Raw genomic sequence first — 6,260 nt, 5'->3', positions numbered from 1 at the left:
GAAATTTTTATAAGGTGTAGAGGATTGTAGCACCCACATTATTTTGATATAATATAGCCAATAATCACATGATTGCATTGCATTTCATTACATATCATACAATATGTATAATTTGAGCATATGCATATTCTTATAAGTGTTTTCATGTATAAGTATAAAAGTTGTGTATGTGATGTCTATATGTATGCTCAATATTATTAACCTTGTGGCATTTGAGTTGTCTTTTATGGGTGTTTGATGTGCTCAAGAAATAAGAAAGTATGAAAAATATGGACAAGGCATGGAATTAAGTGAGAAAAGTGAGATATAGAAGGCAAAAGATGTTAAGTGGTGAAAAATAGTACAATGTCGATTACTAGTATTTCGGGGTAAAATTGAGTATTAGTGGATTTACCAAATATAATTGAGGAATGATTAAGGTCTCATTGATGAAGTAAAAATGGTTTTAGAACCATTAGATCAATTCTTGATGGGAGGTATACATAATCAGTGGTATTGATACAAAGTCAAAACGAGCTTAGCATAAGTGCGCTATGCTCGATCGGGTAAGCATAACTATTGGGTATGAACTCATATGGACCTAAGGTTTGGTGTGAGTGTTTTACACATAAGGATAATAGGCCCAGCAGATGATTAAGTCGAAATTATTGAAGTGATAAGGTTTTCATAAGTCAAAAGGTGAAATGATGAGGTGCAAGGTGTCAAATTTTGATACAATAAGGCCAAATCATTGAAAATAAAGAATTTTCATCAACCTTATCACTTTGCACGACCATTACTCTGAAAAACAGAGAGAAAAGAAAACCAAATGCCATTTCTTGGCTGGTTTGAAGAAATTCTAAGGAGATCCAAGTGAAATCAAAGCCAAAGAAGTGGATTAAGCTTAATTCTAGCCTTTTTATGGTAAGTTCTTGTACTTGGAAGTTAAACTATATTTTTGAATTTTTCCGAGAGCTTATCTATGGTGTTTTATCTCTTGTTAAGATATTTCTTGGTGGTTTCCAAGTGGTTTGAGGTTTAGAAAGGCTAGAAGAGATTGTTTTCACCGAAAAGTTGCTCGGTAAGTGAAAATTTGTGTTTTATGAGGTTTTTTGGGTTCTTGGAGTACAAACTGATTTTTGGTTATTTTATTTAGTTTATAAGAGAGTATATATGTTTATAAATGTTTGAATAGATGTGGAGACTCATTTAATTTGGGTGATGATCTAGGAGATAAGAATTTTATCAAAATCGGTATATGATAACTTTATGATGAATCATGTTGGTATTTGGGATATATGGTTATGGCAGGTTATTTGATGTTGATTATTGGTTGATTTTGATATTTGAGGATAGCTAAAATTAAGGGGAAACTCTGTCAAAATTTCTCCAAATGTCTAAGATAAATTTAACGCTTGATCTAGGTGGTTTAAGGCATTTTAGGCATGAATTGGATAAGAAATTTGATATGATGTTTTATGGGTATTTTTAAATGAGAGTTCAATGTATTACTGCCATCATTATGATGAGAAATTCATGCCATTGTCAGGATAAGCACATCAACACCTAAGACACCACTTGTTACACGGTGGATTATATTTTGGACAGAAGGTAAGTAAAGTACTCAACTGCAACACAAGAATTACATGTTATGTGAAAGTATGCATTATATGAATATTTTGTGAGTAAGTGGTATTAACATACATTGACACTTCATCATAAATTTGTATGCATGGCATAATAGTGATATGGTAAATTATTATATGATATAAGACCATGCATGATATTATGATGATTAATTATATGATGCCTTTGCAAGTTTTGTGCAACATAAAAGAAAGTTGTAATAAGAAGTTTAAGTTCAGTGCCACTATTTTGAAAAGGCAAATGAAAGTGTTAATAAGTGTAAACGGAGGCCTATAGTAGGCTTATAGTGGCTGCCCAATAATTTGGGCTAGGTTTTAGTGAACCAATTATATTGTTTACCATGTTTCCGTTTTTATTTCTCCTCCATATGAGTTATTGTTATATGTATTGACACCACAGTGTGTGGCCGCCTTAACTCTTGAACCCGACAGGGCAACAATGGAATAAGGTTTTTAATGTGCCCTACTGTGGTGATGGCTAGCAGGAGGAGAACCCATGAGATTTTATATGATATGTGTAACAAGCCCTACAGGCATTGGCTTAATCAAACAGTGTGCACAATTTTAAGAGGCCCAAAATTTAAAAAGAAGTTGTGTATGTCCTTTGACATTGAGTAATCATTAACATTGCATGCATTACTGAGCTTTAGGCTCACATTTGTCTTGTGTTGCAGGTAGAGAAAGAAATGAGTGAATGACATAAGGAGAACTGAAGCATGGTCCTGACCCTGATTTGTACATATGAACATATCGACCTTTTTGTGGGTTATTTCAGTTATCAGTGTGATGTTTGTAATAAAGTGTGAAGTTATGTTTTGAAAACAAATTGGGTTATTTAATACTTATGTATAATATGTTTGAGACACACTTTATGTTTAATGTAAATAATGTGAAATAAGTTTTCAAGTTTTAAAAAAAAAATGTCCAGACTTCCGCAGTAATAAATTAGGATATAGTTTTAAAACGTAACACCTCAAATATGGTTTTATCTGAAAATAAGTGAGGGTGTTACATATTGACATAAAGTTCCTAGTTGTGAAAGAGAGAGTACAGAGTGGACAGATATCCATAGAGCACATTGGGACAAACTCCATGATAGCGGATCCGCTCACAAAGGGATTGCCACCCAAGGTCTTTCACGAGCATACTGCTCATATGGGTGTTGTATTGTTTGAGGATATCATGATTTAGTGGGAGTTTGTATTTTATTTGCTTTATATTTGCTTCAGACATTTATGTATTTAGTTATTTTCTTATCAGAATGAAGTATTCAGTTTATTCACTCTGTTTTGTCATGTTTGATTCTGACCTCACTAAAGTTTAAGTAGGACCAGTTGGAAATAGACATGTTTGGTTCACATGGCATGTAATTTCCATGCTACACATCCATGATTGATCTATGTCATTTGACTGTATTTGTATATGTGACCATTGATGGGTTTAGTCATGATTAATATGACAAAGATCGCTTTGATCCTATATGGATATGGCTGACGGACAAGATTGTTAAAGAATATCTTTATATGATAGCAAATTTTGAGCTCATAAAGTTATACATTTATAAGGAAACATATGTTGCCCAAGTGGGAGATTGTTGGATTAAAAATCCTATTATGAGCACATATGTATTAATGTATGATGCTATTATAAAGTTTGATACAAAAATAAAGGGACCAATTATGTTATAAGTATCATAGGTATTAAAATGTCATGGAAATAATGTGTAGATACCATAAGTTGTATTTATAATTTGATGAGGGGCCAAATTATAAATATCCAAAATTGATTTAATAATCAGTTTATTATTTAAATAGGTAGTGGTCCCCAAGAAACGTATTCTTTCGTATTCTCTTCTTCCCCATCACAGAGAAATACACACAGAGAGAAACTGATTTTCTTGGAAGATCAATTGCCTTGATTCAATCTCCATCATTCTTCTTGCAATCTCCATCAATGGCTTCAGGTTAGTACTTCTGTTTTTGTGTTCATATTCTTCTTTAATTTAGCAAAGAGTTTATAGAAACATGTTTTAGGGTTTAGCATTTATGCACTTTTAGTAACATAATTAAGATCTGGGAAATTATGTTGAATACTAATATTTATGTGTATTGCTTAAGTGTATTTTAATAATCCTAACAGTATATATATATATATATTATAGTGTTATTCAAGTGTATATTATAAAATGATTTAGAAATAGCTTCCTTTTTTATACATATTACCATCGGCTCATGACTTTAGAATGTAACTTTTTCTTTTATACTTTTGTTTGCTAGTGGATTTTTTTTTACTGGAACACATATTGGATATACCTGGGTTTCAATACATTACTCATACTTGAAAACAATCAGTTTTCATTTTGTTTATATATATAATATGTATATATATATATATATCAATACATATAAAACTGTAATATCTTTGTTCATATATTTATATTTTAGAGATGTATATATAGTGTTTATATTTTAGAGATGTATACTACATAATTTATATCTGACCTCTTTATATGAATATATGTTGATACTGTTATTATAATTTATCTAAACCATACATGCCAATGATATACTTTAATATATCATAATCAGCTCTAATGATTCATTTATTCAGGAAAAATGAACAAGTTTTGCTATTTTTCATAGTTTTGTTTTCTATTTAATATTTTATCAAACATAAAATGTGTTATTATTTAATTATTTATTCTGTTTTTATTTTAGGTGATGGGTCGTCTCTTATCTCCAATGACACAAAATGTAATTTAGATTTAGATGGACTTTGTAATTCTATAGTTTATCTTTTGATTTTCATAACTAATTTGGAACTTTGGATGGACATTATTGTAATTTGAAATTTGTAATTTGGGCTTTGATTTCATAATTTGTAATATGAACTTTATTGTAGTCTTGAGTTTCGTATATTTGCAATTTGGATTTTCTCAAGTGACTTGGTTTTTTTTTTTTTTTTTGGTTAAACCAATTAGTCCTTTTTTAGAAGATAAGTTATTAGTCTTTATTTTGTATATTATATGAATTTTAGAATATAATTTCCTTAATTTTGTTTTGGATTTGAGTAATTAAATAAATAGTATTTTATTTGAAATTAAAAAATTGATCACAGTAATGGATTCCTATGATCCTTAAAATACATTGATAAATTCTAATGATTTTCTTTTCTACTTTTACAAAATTACAATATTAACTTAATACATGTTTTTTTAATATAATTTTTTATAAAAAAAAAACCTTATAGTTTGGTTTTAGGCGGTTAAACCGACCAAACCATTTAGTTGAACGATCGGTTTTTTTTCAAGTCTAAATTGGTCTGTCAGTTTTTGATTTGCGAAACAACACACTGAAAACCAAAAATCTGGAATATGTAACTGTTAAAATCTGACTAAACCGACCATTGCTTAGCCTTAATATTTATTCGATTATTTGACATTCAAATCACTATGTTTTGGTTGTATTGTTGATATTTTTCTGTAAAACAGGAAATGATGCGTTGAGAATTCAAAGCCCGTAGCCAGCATGCCCCACCTTCCTCTTATGATGCAAGAAGCACAGTTGATGAATGGATGATTAAGAAAAAAGTATCGGGTGGACGTCCTGACCATGAACGAGGAATGAGCCGCAAATTGAAGGGGAAAAAAGCCTTTAGCAGTCAATCTCAGGCTAGGGCGCAGTCTCAATCATCTGCATACACCTAGCCTAAAAGATCTTATCAAATGACTTTTGTAGAGTTTTGCCCCCGAATTTTTTTGTGTGGCAAAAATCCCTCACGAACTATAGAAAACATTAAAAATGTGCCACTCTTGTTGCATTCCGCGATCATTTTTTAAAATAGTTTGTTGATGTAGCACTATGTGGTGCTAATGTGGCGTGATTCAAGAGTCTAGGTGAAAATTACATCCATAAATAGTGGTCTATCGATAAATTATAGGAGTATGTGTATCCATTTTTAAAGCTAATGTTTGTATGTTTAGCACTAATAAACTCGATTTCAGCTAGCTTCAATTAGTTAAATAGACTCACATACTGCAACTATGCATGTGACATGTAATCACATCAACAAATCATTCAAAAAAAAATAAACAGAATGCAGCAGAAGGGGCACGTTTTTAATAGTTTCCATATTTCGAGAGGCATTTTTTCTACGCAAAAAAGTTTGGGGGGTAAAATTTTACAAAGATCATAATTCGAGGGGGAAAATGTTATTTTTCCTTTGAACATTGAGGATGTAAAAAAAAAGGCATATAAATCAATTATTTTACTAATTAGATGACTTTGGTATTTGCAAATTTTAAGGAGAATAAAAATCCTACAATTTTACTAAAAGCCCCCAGTAATATATGTATATATATATATATGCCCCATAATTCAATCCAAATATATCTTAAAATTATTAAATCTCTCTCTCCCCCTCGACTAGCTAGGTGAGTTGGTAATGTGTCATTCAATCAAATGATGATTATCTTATATTCAAATTGTCACAACAAACATTAGTCGGTTTATATGTTACCTCAATATGTGTCCAACACATATAGAGCAAGCCAATCTAAATTAACAATATTAAGCTTATATGGCTTTCAAGGAGTGAGTATACATAATTATATATATATATTATTATGTTTATATT

General features: G+C 30.5%; 1 long non-coding RNA gene across 1 annotated transcript; it reads left to right on the top strand.

Moving 5' to 3' along the window:
* Positions 1-749: 749 nt before the first annotated feature.
* Positions 750-2,907, top strand: LOC133832816 (uncharacterized). The gene is made up of 4 exons (XR_009892576.1): positions 750-903; positions 985-1,060; positions 1,529-1,590; positions 2,300-2,907. It is a non-coding gene; the product is annotated as an uncharacterized LOC133832816 (long non-coding RNA).
* Positions 2,908-6,260: the final 3,353 nt, after the last annotated feature.

Source organism: Humulus lupulus, chromosome 1 (genome assembly GCF_963169125.1).
Source record: "Humulus lupulus chromosome 1, drHumLupu1.1, whole genome shotgun sequence".
Lineage (NCBI taxonomy): Eukaryota > Viridiplantae > Streptophyta > Magnoliopsida > Rosales > Cannabaceae > Humulus > Humulus lupulus.
This window is presented reverse-complemented; position numbering and strand designations above follow the sequence as displayed.